Here is a 17,669-nt window from a genome sequence, read left to right as displayed (position 1 = left end):
TTGGATTTGTTCAAGATAATCACCTCCTAAAAGTTGACAGTGCCACTTACAGTGTAGGCGTATAAAGCATGTAGACAGTATTTGCATTGCATGGTAAAGTACTATTATAAAAATTAAATATGAAGTTGTTTATTATCATGTAAATGATTGTATGTTTTTCTTAGGAATTTGTTAACCATTAAGGTAGCTATTGATAGCTAGCCCCCAAAAAAACCGCTCATTGAATTTTTTTCAATTTTATTTATTATAACATTTTGACTTTATCCTAAAACATATAAAAAAAATCAACAAAAGTAATCAGGTTAATTTTCGAGGAAAGCGAGATTGAAATCCCCTCTTTTGCAGCCCCAAAAGGCAAAAAATGCCAAAATTGAGCAAATTAACACAAAAGCCAATAAAAATTTTATTGACACCAGAAATATTGTTTGTCATATATAGTTATGTAAATTAAACACAAACAGATAAAAAATCAACATGGATTAGAAATTTAAAATGCATCTAAGGAAAACATTGGCATGATTCGACTTGGCAATTGGCCAAATTTACCCTAAATATGGCGGTTCTCAAATACTATCAGGCATACATTTTCTGACAACAACAAAATTCTGCTCATAAAATTTCTGATTTTATTTCATTTTTACAATAAGTCAAGTAGTATCTAAAATATTAAATAGAAAAAAATATACCAAATGAGGTTTAATCTGAAACTATGTCAGATTTTGTAACCCTACCCCCTCCCTTCTAGAAATGAATTTTAAGAGATACAGTCAGCAGATATAAACTATTGACCTTAAATGATTAAGCATTCCCAAATTACCATATTGAGCATTCAAACTCACAATACTAGAAGTTTCTATGAGCCATTTAATAATGATATATAGTGTGTGCTATTGCAGTTGACCTTTTCGCACTCACAATGATTGCCTAAATATTTAGTTATTTTTCATACAATTTCTTGTAATAACTGGACCAAATCTATTACCTATACATATTTTTTGATAGAAATTTATATCACTATACAGTATAATACACCAAATATGTTTAAATAACCATTTCATATTTCAATAAATAATTAATATCAATAGAAAGAGACCTATGGACTGCCCATGGATCACTACATGTAAGTCCATCTGAGTCATCTTGCCCTCACAGATAGGTGTGTCTTTCATAAGTTTAAGATTTCTAATTGTAGTTTCACAATGAACCAAAAACTCACTATTGGATAACTGAGAATGCATGTACATGTATATTGCATTAACTAACTGAAGTTTTCCCCAGGTGAAGGTCTATGTTCACTGTATGTATAAGGGGGGGGGGGGGGGGGGTGAATTAGTTCCATTATGAAACTTTTCTAAAAATTTGATATACATTAATGTATCTATGATGTATGTTTCAACTAAATTTTGAATTACAAGGAAAATTCAAACACATTGATTGAAGTTATAAAATTGATATTCTATCATGTGCACATTTTTTACTAATATATCTAAGAAAGAATAATCAACATTGAAATTTCCTTTACATCTATGCAATATTATTGTCTTTCAAAAGGCATGTACTTGTAATATACGAATACATGTACTTGTTTTCCCTTAAATTCACAATTTAGTTTAAAGTATGTTGTATAACATCCACTGCTCTGAGCTCATATAAGTGAATTAATGTTTTTCATCCAGTCCCAAATTTTGCAGTAGTTATTTAATCTTCGGAACTTGATCAAACATTTTTAAATTTGTGGAGTTGTGGGGGTCCAGGGGATATGTCATCATCACTGTAAATGGAGTACCTGTTCAAAATATAGATAAATATATTTAAATATAGCAAAAAAGATGAATATCTGATATACTCAGAATTGTCTTTACAAATGTTTATAAAAAAAAAATATAGTACCTCTCTTGCTGTTATACTTGTTGACTCGAAATCCACTTCAACCTGCACTGGTCCTACCTAACCTCCATTGGTCCTCAGGCTGATGCCTAGAAAAAAGATCATCATAATTGATATTTGCACAGTTAGGTCTATATTATACCATTGAGTAATTAGATTGCGTCAGACAATGTGAATTTTAAAACTGTGTCTCAACACATATTCAGTTAAAATTTAAATACTGATGTTTCAAAATTATAAATTGCAATGAGATGACATGTATATATGTTTTCATAAACTGCCATAGACTTATCATATCTGTTTTATTTACAAAACGTGGGTCAAGAGAAGGGCATACGTGTAGTATACATATCTTACTTATACATACAGTGCATACATTTGCCTATGAGAGGGCATATGCAGACTTGTGATTAATTTACATTATTTGAAAAGGTTTTGCCAACCTACATGTTTGTGTGAAACACGAAACTTCAGGTTTGATATATTTCTTAGGTCACTGAAATTTCAAAGTAATAGTATATGTATACTATAGTCTAGGGAATTATAATTCAACACATGCCCCCCCCCCCCTCCACTTTTTATCCGGTTCCCTCATACCCCTAGATAGTAGGTCTATACAGATATTTGTTTTTCATTACTTTTATACATGTAGTTCAAGGTATGTTATTTTCGTAACGGTTATTTTCATAACGATATTATTATTTTCTTAATAAAAGAGTTGTGAGAGCCCATGTTTACAAATGTGGTTTTTTTTTTTTTACATGACATCCGTTCATTTACAATCACATGCACAGGTGGGAGTTATATTTTATGCACATATGGAATACATATATACATACAAAATAATACATCTACTGTATGTCGTGTGTTTAAACTTACAGATGTTATTATAAATCGCGTTGTGAAATAGCAGAGGAAATGTGAGTTGAACTTTTGAATACAAATTTATGGCATTTTTTTCACTCACCAAACGAAACTATGATTTCGTTGTCCAAGTTGAATGCATCCACCAACTTCCTCTTCTTGCAAGAAACTTTGTTTAGCCTCTCAATAACTGTATAAACAGTATTTAATCTCTCAGCATGCTGCACTCGGACATTACGATGCATCAATCAACAACTTTGTTTACGTAGCGCATCTATGTACATGGATTGGTGGTTGGTTTAACATTTCGATTAGCAAAAAGTTTCACACAGATGAAACATTTGATCTACCATTATTACAGACATTGACGTATACTTATGTGGTATGTGCATATTTTCTGTAGGCGAGTCAGTCACAGCAACAAAACACTTTCGGAACCCTTTTGTTTTTCGACTATTCTATGACGGAGTAAGGAATTCCGGAAAATGAATTCACGTGAAAATACACAATTTTTACTGATCACGTGGTTGCTATCCGTCGCTACCTTAAGTACAACATAGTTCTGCAAATTTATTTGATTTATAGAATATGATAATGCTATTGAGGAATTTGTGTGACCTGGTGTAGGGGTAATGAGGAGGGATAATATAAACACCTGCCAAGGAATGATCAGGACTTAAGAATAGGCAATTGATTGGTCAATATAGTGTAAGGACATCTCAATGAAAGCTTCAATAACATGGCATCATCAAAAGCACCAAAGAGATTGTAAGTTTATGTGAATGTTGCTGCTTGAATATACCGAATTATTTTGTTCATACATTTTTTTTATAAAGTCTATGACATCACTAAATATCGATAGTTACTAATTGTCAGGGTGGACTATTCATTGTCCTCATAAACATTGAATAGGTGTATAATACCTATTAACTATTGACATATAAAACGTACAAGAATCATTCAGTGCAATTTAAAACACACTTATGATATAGATCTAGGTTTTATAGGGGTTCAGAAAGCCTTGCTTCAAAACTCTCCGCCAGTTTGCCAAAAATGATGGTTTTGAGTACATATCTGAGGTAGAATGTGTTACAAACTTCTATGATTTGAATTCTTTGTGTTTAATTTTGTTTGACATTTTTGCGTATTTGTTCAATTTATGATACATGTATTATATTGGAAATGAACTTATTTTTACCTGAGTTACTGTTAATGATAAACTTTAAACCGGCACATTGTAGGCTTTTTAAACCTCAAAACAGTTTATGAAAATGTGCACACCGCCCCAAGTTGTTATATCGTTTAAAGTCAGCATTTCGCAAATTCTATAGTTGTTATAACGATCTAGTTTATCAATACAACTTATCATTGGGTCAAATACTGTCTGACGTGTTTCATACCGATTGTAAGGCCATTCTTGGCACACTGATTTTGACTAAGGATAACTCCGTTTACCTGATGAAGATATAGGGCTCACAGCGAGTGTGAACGGTCGACAGGGGATGCTTACTCCCCATAGGCACCTGATACCACCTCTGGTAAATCCAGGGGTCCGTGTTTGTCCAAAACTTTGTTTTCTATTGCTTAAATGAGTTATGAGGTTGGTCACTGTTCCTTATCTTCACCTTTCATTAACGTCTTTGAATTTTACGAAATATTGAAAAATATATTATTGATTGTGATACATAGAAGCCATATTTGAATTTATTCATCTGGGAACATAGTTATTTCGTTATAAATTTAGATAGTACATAACTTTAATTACAAATGTACCAATTTTGAGGGAGTCCTAACCATTTTGTAACAAAGTGATGGTCATATTTGGGTTTGGCTATGGGTCCTTACTGTGTATGAGAAAAAAGTACAAAGAAACCATAAAGACACTATATATGTTGGTACAATCCTTGTTAGAGTAGTTTGGTGTACATGGGTTAACTGCCACAGAATAATAATCAATAACAAAACTTACATGGGTTTAACCATAAAAGCATCAAGGATAGAGCCACCTTAAGCAACAAATGCACTGTACTTTGTTTCTAAAGTTTTCCCTGATGATCTTTATTTTATTTCATTCTTGTACAGAACAAATTGAGTAGAATTTTTTTTCCTATTGAAAGCATCGGCCGAGTAGCAGTCGTGAAAACTCTCGCTTCTCTACCAAGAATACCGGGTACGATTGTACATGCCACGGCGTCATATTAAACCCAAGACGTTTAACATCGGAAGTGACTGTTTCTTCTCCGAACTCCCGACTTTAGCAGTAAACACCCGTCTCTCGTGACCTTGATTATGAAGGTCATATGTCACTAAAGATTGATTGTAATTGTTTTACGTCCCTCTCGAGCATATTTCACTCATATGAAGACGTCATCACTGCCGCTGAAGGGCTGCAAAATTTAGGCATATGCTCGGCGCTTATGGCCATTGAGCAGGGAGGGATCTTTATCGTGCCACAGGGCCTCGATTTTTGCGGTCTCATCCGAAGGACCATCCCATTTAGTCGCCTCTTACGCGACAAACAATGGGTACTGAGGACCTATTCTAACCCGCATCCCCACGGGGTGTCACTGAAACAACGTTTTGGGCCCGAACTCTGTGATACTATAAATATAGATATATATTTATATGAATATTGATGGTATCACAGAGTTTGGGCCCAACACGAGCTTAACCATCTGTGTAAAGAACCCTAACTGCTAAGACCGTAAGATCCATGCACATAATAGAAGTTATGGCACTTTAGTTCGTGACGTCTCTTCATGAGCGAAAAATTCTTGAATTCGATGCGAAATACATACAGCTAAGTACTTCGTTACTAGCTTGAAAATACGGATGTATATTTAATTGCTGTTATAAAATTTAGAAATTCATTTCCAAATCAAGGATTATCTCCCTCAGGCATAGCTCTTACATGTATCCTTAGACGAATTTGACTCCACCTTTTCGGCACGCTGTTTTCCCATATAATAGCTCTAAAACGTCATTGTTATTTCGGATTTCAAACATATCGGTTGAGTATCACTGAAGAGACATTATTTGTCGAAATGCACATCTGGTGCATCAAAATTGGTACCGTATAAGTTTTACAATACAATTTAAAAAAAAATTATAACCACTATAAAAATTTATACCTACAAACGAATGCCAATAAACTCTGTAGTATAAGCTATATCCCATGTATCGTTTAGATCCTAGGGGTAAACGTAAGGTTGAGTGTTATAATTGTTTGTTTGTGCTTTATATAGATATATATATATCCACTAAGATTTTCAACTCTGTGTGACTCTTGTACATTTGCAAATCCTCTACTGAAGGACATAGCTGATATGAATTCCACAATTTATCAAATCTTACCTTTGGACTTCGATACTATAAATGTACAACTTGTTACTCACATTATTCTGCATTGTCAAGTTGTATTAAATGCATTCAAGTAAATGATAAAGTGAACATTTATTTAAGGTTGCTAGTCAAAGAAATTGTTACAAAGGTGATTCATGCACATCTTTACACTGATCAATTGTAGGGGGAAAAAATATAACTAATGGAAGACATTTGAATTTTCACAAGTCTGTCTAGTTGGTTATTGCAGAGAGGGCACAAAGGCTCAATCATTTATGGCAAGTATAATTCCCATAATTCATCTCAAAGGATGAGAATCACTTCCATGTTCATTGATGTTCAAACATTGAAATCACAAGTGGTGCCTGTGAGGTAAAGCTGATGGAGAACTTGATGCCAATAACCATGGCTCTCTTTGAGCTGCAGCGCACCTTCCGGGTTGCACTCTGAAAATTTTACCGAAAAAAAAAATATTTAAAAAGACTGACATCCACTATGTCTATATATTCTGTAGTATCTGGGAAGTCGTCCCTAGTACGACCTGTTTGGCAGACAGCTTCCGGAGCCCGGATGACAGTTCCCGCCAAGAGGCATCTTTGGACTACCGTTCTAGAGATATACGGATATATCTAGACTTGAGATAAGACAGGCAGATAAAGATAGACAGAGTACTTCAGCGTAATGTACAGGTAAGTCTGTGGGTTACTCACGGGTTTACTGGGTCACTAACACCCCATAAATACTATAATTCTTTCATAAAAATACCAGTGCTAGATAATTCTTATTTGGACATTCAACATTTTCTTATAGGATAATAAAATTTATTTACTTGTACCGCTGTCTGATAGAATTTGTAAAGAAAAACTTTATAATGATATCTGCATTTATCTAGTAAAAAAATCCCTGTATGTTTGCACAGGCATCCTTTGCTGTTGCAGAGAAAGGACATTTTTAAAATTTCTATATTGTCTGGAGATGCATTCATTTTTGGTGAACCTTTATATTTTTGGATCACCTGAATTTACCTGTGTACAAGTATTCATAACAAAATGAATGAATATCATTTAATATTGACCGAGAGGTTAGGGATGGCTGCGATACAACTAAGTCGTTAAAATGGGTAGTGACAGATCCATCGCCAAACGCTCGGCATCAGATGTGAATGGCACGGGTCCTCGGAGATGACCTTAAAAACGGATGACCCGTGTCACAGTAGGTGTGGCACGCTAAAGAACCCTCATTGTTCAATGGCCGTAAGCGCCGAGTATAGGCCTAAATTTGAAGCCCTTCACCGGTCTTGGTGACGTCTCCATATGAGTGACAAATTCTCGAGCGAGACGTTAACGTATCAGCAAACTTTCACATAAACACTATATACTAAGTTTGGACCTACCCCGGAGATAATGAAATTTACAATTTTGGTAGAAGCCTTGCTGCTTTACATCTTAATGCATTTAGTTTTTCTTAAATATGTGCGGTTCTTCTAGAGAAAATTTTTGAAAATTGGATAGTTTTTGCCCGCCTTTAAGGCCCCAGGGGTGCAAGAATCCTGAATCCTTAAGCCCTCCCCCCCTTGTTCCAAAGATGCACCATACCAAATTATTTTCGGTAGGTCGGTTGTCTCTTCCCAGGTACATTATATCTGGGTTCCCTCTTCCACCAATACAAACTGGGTGCCACCAGATAACTGAAAAAGTGTTGAGTGTGGCGGAAAACATCAACCAATCAATCATACCAAATTTGAAAATAATTGGTATGTGGTTATCCAAAAGTTAAAAATGTTTATTTTTCACACATTTAATAACTGACCATTTTGGCCGCACCCTGGTACAAAAACCGCTACCCCTGGGATCATCAAATTTACAAATTTGGTACCTGTTGTTTTTTTCTAAATATCCATTTAGTAGCAATAGCACTAAAGATGTTAAACAAGTTTGAACCCGCCCTTGGGTCAGAACCCCTACCCCAGGAATCATGAAATTTACAATTATGGTAGAAGCCTTCCTGCTCTCAATCACCATGTATTTAGTTTTTCTTACGCGTGTGCAGTTCTTGATTGATTGACTGTAAATCAATTTAAGAAAGCGATAATTTAAGTCTACAATAAAACTTGCTAATATGAGACTCGCATATTAGGAATGCTCTGATTTAAAAACGAATTTTCGAAGTCCCATGGAAATACTTTAATTTATTTTACTAGTATTTTCAATATGGATTGATTGATTATATATTGTTTAACGTCCCTCATTTTTCACTCATATGGAGACGTCGTTCAATGTACATGTAGTTATTCCGTGCCAGAAAAGTACCATTCTTATCTGATAAATATATTTTTTAAATGTTTTAAGTCCCAGGTCGTTATAACGATCTAGTTCGTCAATACAACCTCGCATTTGGTCAAATGCTGTCTGACGTGTTTCATACCGATTGTTAAGCCGTTCTTGTCACACTGATTTTGACTGCGGATAACTCCGTTTACCTGATAGGGATATAGGGCTCACGGCGGGTGTGACCGGTCGACAGGGGATGCTTACTCCTCCTAGGCACCTTATCCCACCTCTGGTGTGTCCAGGGGTCCGTGTTTGCCCAACTATCTATTTTGTATTGCTTGTAGGAGTTATGGGATTGATCACTGTTCGTTATCTTCACCTTGCATACAAACCGATACATTTGATAATAGAATTAAAGGAACCTGTTTCCGTTTGATCCAAATATCATGCATTAAATGATAATCTTAAAAGGAACTGGTCATAGAAGGTGCTGACAGAGTGATTACTATGGGACACTCACCATTTGGCGGGGCTTTAATAGGTATAGTTAAACCGTTTTATATAATGCCATCGCAAACGGTTCCAAGGACCTCTGACATGATACATGACATTGAGACCAAAACAAGAACCACGGCATCACTTGTTTGTTGATGCGTGCAAACGTTCAATAAGCAAGAGAAGAATCCATTCTAAATGAAATTAGTTCAGTGTGGATGAATTCCCGTGGGCTACTTTTCTTTGTTGATATGTAACCAATTGTACAGGTGAGAGAGTGCGTCTGGAGCAAAGATGTCTGCATTTTTTAAAAAACCTTGTTAATCTGTTGCCAGCTAAAGATCTAGATCATTTGAGTTCAGAGATGCGTATTTTTATGCCCCAGAGATCGAAGATCCCAGCACATTGCTTTTGTTCTGTCTGTCATTCTGTAATGCTGTCATTTTGTCTGAAACTTTAACCTTGCTAATAACTTATGAACAGTAAGTGATAGAGCTTTGATATTTCACATGAGTATTCCTTGTGACAAGACCTTTCCATGGGTACAAAACCTTTTGACTTTCTTTTAATCTTTTTTTTTTTTTTTACATTGGTCATAACTTCTAAATGGTAAATATTAGAGCTTTCATATTGTACATGAGCATTTCTTGTGACAAGATCTTTCTTCTGGTACCAAGATATTTGTCCTTGTGACCTTGGCCATCTTCGGAATTGGCCATTATCGGGGGCATTTGTGTTTCACAAACACATCTTGTTATGTAATTCAATTTTTGTGGACTTCTTTTCGAAGCCCGTATGTAACAAAATATACTGGTGAGAGTCCTGATGAACATAAACTGTCTATACTTTTTTACCACCTGATGACAAGTGAATATCATTCCAATACAGAGCAGCGTATATTAATTAAAATTATGTGCAAGTCTGTCACGCAAACAATTATCAGCAAAAGAAACATTTCCTGGTATCCAGATCTTCTGTAATTCCAATCCCTAACTTAATAATAGTTACACTAGATAGAACCTGCGACCACTCGGATAACATCAAGATTAATTTTTGAAAGTGTGCCTTAATTAAATTGGCTTTACAAAATGAGATAAATCGTGGAGTGACTTTTTTGGAGTCAGATATATATCATCTACACTGAAGGGTTTCAAAGACGCTATTATCCTCACAAGATCTTGGATAGAGGGGGAAAGTAACATATCAGACATCCTTTTATGTACGTAACAAGTGTTTCAGAAATCCTTGGCAAGTAAAGATGGTAGAGATGAGGATTTCAATTATGATTCCAAAGATTTTAATCCAGTGATATTTTTAAGCGAGCTGTGGTCATTCTATTCTTGCTAGTAATAATTTCTTTAGCAAAAAATCATTAAGCCTTCAACGCGAAGTTTTCCTATGATTTTCTAGATCTCCATCAATGGCCTAAACTTTTGCACTCACTGCCCTTACACCTGAAGTATGATTTCGTCGAATTTAAGGGATGGAGAAGGGGATGTTTGCCCTATTTGATGTAAATGTCTGTTAAAGTTATATAATTAATACTCAGATTTTCAGAAGTAATCAGTAAACAAAAATCAAAAGACACTTGGAAATAAGCACGATAAAAGCATGTGATAATATCAGTGCGACATTTAACTCTGGACACCACAAAAGTCCGGAGTTTCGCCAACCCTTTTATGAAGGACACAAATAAACCCTTTACAAAAAAAAGATGGGATTTTATGTTCACAAGACATGCACCAACATTTACACTTGTACCTATTGTAGTTTTTAAAATATTTCAACTGAAATAAAAAAAATCCCATGGGATTTTCACTCCCACCAAAAATCCCATGGGGGAAAAATATAATTTCTCCCATAGGATTTTAACTCCCATTTAAATTTAATATGGGATAGAATGTCCCATAGGAGAAAATGTACCATAATGAAGATGAAATGGGAGTAAATATCCTATTTGAGCATGAATGGGAATAAATATCCCAAGTAAAACACAGGATGGGGATTTTTATCTCATGAATATAATGATAAAACGGAAAAATGTATCACAGATTGAGCATCATTGAAGAGACATTAATTTGTCGAAACGCGCATCTGGGGCGGAGGAACGGAAGCCACCCCTCATCCTGCAGGATTTATGGTCCAAAATTGACAAAAGGCGCGTTTTGACCAAATAGAAATGACACTTTCAAATGGAAAATATTGGTCAGTCATTGTGTACTTCCAATTAAGAAACTACTCTTATTGTACTCTACTTAGTCCCTGATATTCTACAATGTACCGTTTGAATATTTCTTTCCCGTACTTTTTAGTTCGGAAATTAAACAAAAAAATGTAGTGGAGACACTGGTCAGTCATTGTGTATTCCCAATTAACAAACTACCCTTTTAAAGACCCAATTTTAAGTTAACACCCCCAAATGGTAAACCGCCTGTCATTCAAACATTTAACAATAGATCTCAGGTGGAGCGATATCTGGAGAGACTGTGGTCTGGAGGGATCCCAGAGAGATTTTGATAGCAATAACAGTGAATTAGTACAGGCATTCTCTAGATCTTGAGGAAGCCCAGTATACCTGGTAACAATGCCATTTTAAAGGGAAAAGCAACCCAAAAGATTTTTACATGATAAATGATAGGATTAATCATATGACAAAGATTTATCATACAATTCTGTCGATACATGTATATGGCCTAGATAAGCTTCAATACTAATTTGAAAACGTCAAAAATTGAAATACCCGCGATGTATAGAGGCTGCCACGATGTGTAACTCTTTTGTATTCAAGACCACAAAAATCAATATTTTTGACGTTACACCGTCTGTTCCGGTTTTGATGAGATAAATTAAGGATTATCTTAGACGAATTTGACTCAACTTTTTTGGCACACCGTTTTTTCCCTATAATAGGTCTAAAACTTCATTGTTCTTTCGGATTTCAAACATTTCGGTTGAGCATCACTGAAGAGACATTATTTGTCGAAATGCACATCTGGTGCATCAAAATTAGTACCGTATAAGTTTTTAACTTCTAAGATCATCCACAGGTGCTTGGGTTCAGGACACACACACACACACACACACCTTTCCGAATAAGCTACATGAGTGGATTTAATTATGTTTATCTTGAAAATATTTCTTATGCATGTCAACAACGTCTTGCATACCCATAAAGTCCAAAATAAGTCCTTTAAAAAAACCCTCACTGGTTATTATACAATACTTATAATAACCAGTGAGGGTATTTTTTTTAAAAGGGCTTATTTTGAATTACATGTATTTTGGACTTTATGGGTATGCAAGACTTTGACATGCATTAGAAATATTTTCAACAAAAAATTAATTAAATCAACTCATGAAAGGGGGGGGGGCGGACCTGAACCCAAGCACATGTGAGAACATCAAAGATGTGCATGTGGTAGATATTACGAATAAATAGGTTGATGCCTTCCTGGCAAGCAGTTCATTACACTAATGCGAAGGGGAAATGTGAAGAAAGGTTGGTTTTTATTCGAAATTCCCGACTCAACAAAGTCATTTGAAAAGAAAAGACTATGTAAAATGTGGATCCATCATTTGCGTAATGACAATTTGAGGTTCATGACATTTGTATGAAGAAAGTTTACAGTCTACCTTGTCTGCGACTCGACTTAACGTCCTCTTTTCTCAATACATTATCGATTAATATTGATTTAATTGTTAAGTAAGGATTTTTGTTGTTAAAGCCTGTCAATTACGATATTAGTAAGTAATACTTTATTCATAAAAGCAAATATGTGGTTAGGGTTGCCTTTCCCCTTAATATACAATGTAATTGTATTCTTTTCTCCTCTATATATACATGTATTATAAATTACACAATCAGAAATCAAACAATACTTGATTTCTAAAACTTGTAACTTAATTACTGAAATAATTTATATATTATATTATATAATGTTCGTCCTCTCATAAAAAAAAATCAAGCCTAGATACACAGGAATACCGGAATTACAGACCTGTTTCAAACCTCCCGTTTCTCTCCAAAATTCTTGAAAAGATTGTTGCGAAACGTTTGGATCATCACAGGGAGTTGAATCATTTACACAACAATGTACAGTCAGCATACCGTGCCTGCCATTCAACGGAGACAGTTCTACTTCGTGTCCACCACGACATTGTAGCAGTATTAGATGGTGGTTCCAGCGTTGCATTAATCATGTTAGATCTTTCGGTGGCCTTTGGTGTCATCGATCATCCTATTTTGATAAGACGTCTTGAGTTTGCTTTTGGTATTTCTGGCTCGGTCCTTAATTGGATTAAGTCATATCTCTCAGAGAGAACCCCAAAAGTGGCCATAGGATCTACCTTCTCCGATGATTTCCGTCTCAATTGCGGCTTACCACAAGGATCTGTCCTAGGACCTCGGCTCTATGCCCTTTTCTACAAACCTATTGGTGGAATATGTCGTAAAACAATGTTCTACAATACTGTTAAGCAAATGACACAAGCCTATCTAATCTTCAAACCTAAAACATGACTGGCAAAATACCGCTAGCCGCCTTGCGTTTTGTATGGACGAAATAAAGATGTGGATGTGCGCTAACATGCTAAAATTAAATCAGGACAAAACATAGTTCATTGTTTTTTCACCGAAAACCATAGTCACTGACTCACCATCGTACCTATTCTCTTTAGAGAAGTCGAAAGGCATAGCCTTCATCGACTTCTCTTCGCAAGAATTCATATTTTGATTCTGGAAAACGTGTAAATGCCGGAGTCGGTGACGGTTTATGCTTCGACCGACGTTTCGACTCAGATGTGCCTGGATTTACGCAATAGACAACTTGTTTTCAAACATTTAGCAGTAATGCACAAAACTGTCACAAAGAAATCAACACTTACTTGCTTTTAATCCATTTTCAAAATGTCCCCTGTCCCGGGTTTACGTTAACTGGTCTTGGGAGCTGTCACAATAGGGGACCAGTTAAGAGAAAGCAGGCTGACGTAAACAGAGTTGTGATTTAAACCCGGGACAGGGGCATGTTGAAAGTGGATTAAAAGCAAGTAATTTTTGATTTCCTTGTGACGGTTTTGTGTATTGCTATTAAATGTTTGAAAACAAGTTGTCTATTGCGTGAATCCAGACACATCTGAGTCGAAACGTCGGTCGAAGCTTAAACCGACTCCGGCATTTACACGTTTTCCAGAATCAAAACATGAATGCTTGCGAAAAGAAGTCGATGAAGGCTATGCCTCTCGACTTCTCTAAAGAGAATACATCGTACCATCTGAACTTTGCCGACACTATTATCGGTGAGACACCGTTTGTGAAGAACCTAGGTGTATGGTTTGATAAGACACTTTACATGCAAAAATGCATATCTCATCTGTCTCGTGCTTGCTATCATCAACTACGTAACATCGGACGAATACGGTCGCTCATCACAGAAGATGCGTGGAAGACCCTAGTATGTGCCCTCGTGACATCTCGGCTCGACTACGCCAATGCTCCTCTTTTCGGTATTAACACAACCGACTTTGCAAAACTGCAGCGGATACAGAATATGGCAGCACGAATCACCACTCGTACCAAGAGAAGTGATCACATAAATCCAGAGCTGATTTCTTTACATTGGCTTCCTATTGACAGGCGCAGCCAATACAAAATCATCCTCTACGCATATAAGGTGATTCAGAAAACGGTACCAAAATACTTGGAGGAGGTGATCACTGTTTACCAAACAAATCGTTCCCTAAGATCTGAAAATTCACTGACATTAGTTAGAACTAGATGTCGAACCTCCACATATGGAAACATGCGCTTGGATGTGGCAGCAGCTACACTCTGGAACTCTCTGCCTGATACCCTCCGCCGGTGTCAGAATTTGAACACTTTTAAAAAACATTTAAAAACACATCTTTTTAGACTTGCATATTATTATTATTATAGGTGGTTAAATCTTTATAGGTTTTTTACCATCATTTTAACACGACTTTTTCAAGTGTTTAATTGTATATTTATTTCAACTATTGTATTTTATATCATTTGATTGTACGGCGTGGAATTTTTTTCATGCATATCATGTTTTAGATTTTAGTAATTTTACTTGACATTATTGATGTTTTTATAGCATTGTTTTTTGATATTATCTATCTTAATGCTATTATAATAATTTATTTCCTTTTACTAATTTTAAAACATGCTGTATCATTTTTATTGTGTGCAGCGCTTTAGAGTGGTTATTTATTGTCATATAGGGCGCTATGTAAATAATCAAGATTATTTGATACATATCAAATAGTCCACAATTAATTAAGATTGGCTAATACAGTTCGTACCGTTTACGAAATAAACCTGGTTCGAACTATCTTGCCTCTTACAATTCCGCCTAACAGGGAACGAGTTAACTTTTCATTCTGCTCAAACCTTAGATTCAACACATTGTGAAAATTGATTTTCTTAATGACAATCCATTGCCATCGAGCTAATTTATTAACATCGTACAATCGTATACGCAGCCAAACAATCCTTTACCAGTGCAACAACAGGATGAAGCCAAAAAAAAAGGGACAGATACTGAGATAGAAGCAATACCGAACGATTGGTTTTTGTTTTGTTTTGTCCATGGTGAAGATAACGAACTATGACCTATCTAATTCCTATAAGCAATACAATAAAACATCTCTTCCAACCATGGAATCGTCACCATTGTCGGCGATGGGTTGACAAACGTCGGCCTGAGTTAGGCGTTTTCTCGGCCGCTTAGAGGGGAGCCTCAGCCTCAGCGATTTCTATCGTGCCACCGCCCCGCCTGCTGTGACTCAGACCCACGGTTTAATATGAAGGCCTGTTACAAATGCGATGGGTGCTGTGGACCTTTCTATTCTGGGCCCCACGGGACTTGAGTCCGAGACTAGGAGGGCAAGGCAGTAAAGCACGGCAACGTTATGGTCACTCCCCCCCCCCCCCCCCCTTAAATGCAGGAGGTACTCATTCAGCCGGTGATGGAGGGTTAATCCCGGGCGAACGATACTCGCCTTTCTCAAGGTCAACCTGAATAGAAATCGTCACCTCTGTCGGCGATGGGTTTCCAAATTTTGGCCTGTGCTCGACCGCTTTGCGGGGAGCGATTTTTATCGTGCCACCACACACGAACCTTCCTAACCGGGATCTCCACGGGTCTGGAGCTCGAAACATGGACGGTATACCCGTCAGGCAGTGAAGCACGGCAACGCTGGTCCTCCCCCTCCCCTGAAGGCAGGAGTACCTATTCAGCCGGCGATAGGCGTCTAATCCCTGACGAAGGCTACCATCCCTTCTCAAGGTCAACATGGTGAGTCGCTGCATTTATTTGATATTCCTTAATATTCACTTAGTTCAAATTTTACCGGCTGTCGTAAAGCACTCGCACAACATAGCCCGTAGGGCGATACCATACTCAGACTGAAGTTTCTGTATGTATCTTCTGGCAGTCGCCATATGTAAATTCATATCCTGGTCATGTCCTACACCACCTAATATACCTAGCATTGCCGGTGCTCTATTATTATGTATCTCAATGGCAAACCTATGGCACAATTTTGATTGTATCTATTTGGCCAAAATGCCATTCATGATTCAAGGTACTTGGTTAACGTAGGTTTCATGACCTTTCAATAGGCATGGCTAGCGAGTCGGTCAAGCAAAGGGCACCAGATAGTCAGATCATGCTACAGATTCCAAGTCTTGCTTACTCTTAATTCGTCCCATTCTGTAATGAGTTCATTATGTCGCATTACTTTGTATTTATTCATTTACATGTCATACACAAGTGAACCTGGATAACATTCAGGTATACCTGATTGTGCCAAAATGTCGGCACTGCATAGATCAGGGGCTCGGGCCTCAATCTACCACGAGGTTCAATATGCAATCATGAATGTGGCCAACCACTACGTTATCTCGTTAGGTTTACTTGCTAGGCATTATTGGGCCCAAGTTTCAGGGTAGGCATTGCTATTCACGGCCACAGGGGTTCACGGGTTTTACTACAGCACGATCACAATTTTAGGTACCAAGGACCTCACCGGTCAATTTATGCAGAGTTATTATCTTCATAGTACTCATCTATTATTAACATCCCTATGCAATTACGTGGTATTCTTGCTATTTCAGGAATTTGCCTCTTTTTATACTCCGAGATCGAAGATCGGGGGGCATATTGTTTTTGTCCTGTCTGTCATTTTGTAATTCTGTCTGAAACTTTAACCTTGCTAATAACTTTTGAACAGTAAGTGATAGAGCTTTGATATTTCACATGAGTATTCCTTGTGACAAGACCTTTCCGTGGGTACTAACATTTTTGACACCTTGACCTTGGAGTTTGACCTACTTTTTGAAAACTTTAACCTTGCTAATAACTTTTGAACAGTAAGAGATAAAGCTTTGATATTTCACATGGGCATTCCTTGTGACAAGACCTTTCCATTTGTACTAAACCTTTTGACATTTAACCTACTTTTAAAAAGATTGACATTGGTGGTACCAAGATATTTGTCTTTGTGACTTTGGCCATTATGGGGGGCATTTTGTGTTTCACAAACACATCTTGTTTTATACAAGTTTGGGGTGTTTACATGTCCATCTCATTATAACCTTTTCTGTGATACTGAAAATAGCGATGGAAACCCAGCATGGCAATTTATTTAACCCTGATCAGGCATCAGTCTGTATTATTAACTCAAAATCTCACATTGCAACAGTATTATATTCTTTACATAATCATAGTTCACTGTTCTATATCGATGTTATTACTCTTCAACAGTAATGCTTTTACAATTGTGAATTGT

The 17,669-nt window shown here is 36.5% G+C and overlaps 1 long non-coding RNA gene across 1 annotated transcript; it reads right to left on the bottom strand.

The window, feature by feature from the left end:
- Positions 1-390: 390 nt before the first annotated feature.
- On the bottom strand, positions 391-3,211 carry LOC130051989 (uncharacterized). Its single transcript, XR_008800296.1, has 3 exons — positions 2,855-3,211; positions 1,891-1,976; positions 391-1,786 (listed from the first exon to the last, which is right to left on the bottom strand). It is a non-coding gene; the product is annotated as an uncharacterized LOC130051989 (long non-coding RNA).
- Between the last annotated feature and the right edge of the window lie 14,458 nt (positions 3,212-17,669).

This window comes from Ostrea edulis, chromosome 2 (assembly GCF_947568905.1).
Source record: "Ostrea edulis chromosome 2, xbOstEdul1.1, whole genome shotgun sequence".
Classification (NCBI taxonomy): domain Eukaryota; kingdom Metazoa; phylum Mollusca; class Bivalvia; order Ostreida; family Ostreidae; genus Ostrea; species Ostrea edulis.
This window is presented reverse-complemented; position numbering and strand designations above follow the sequence as displayed.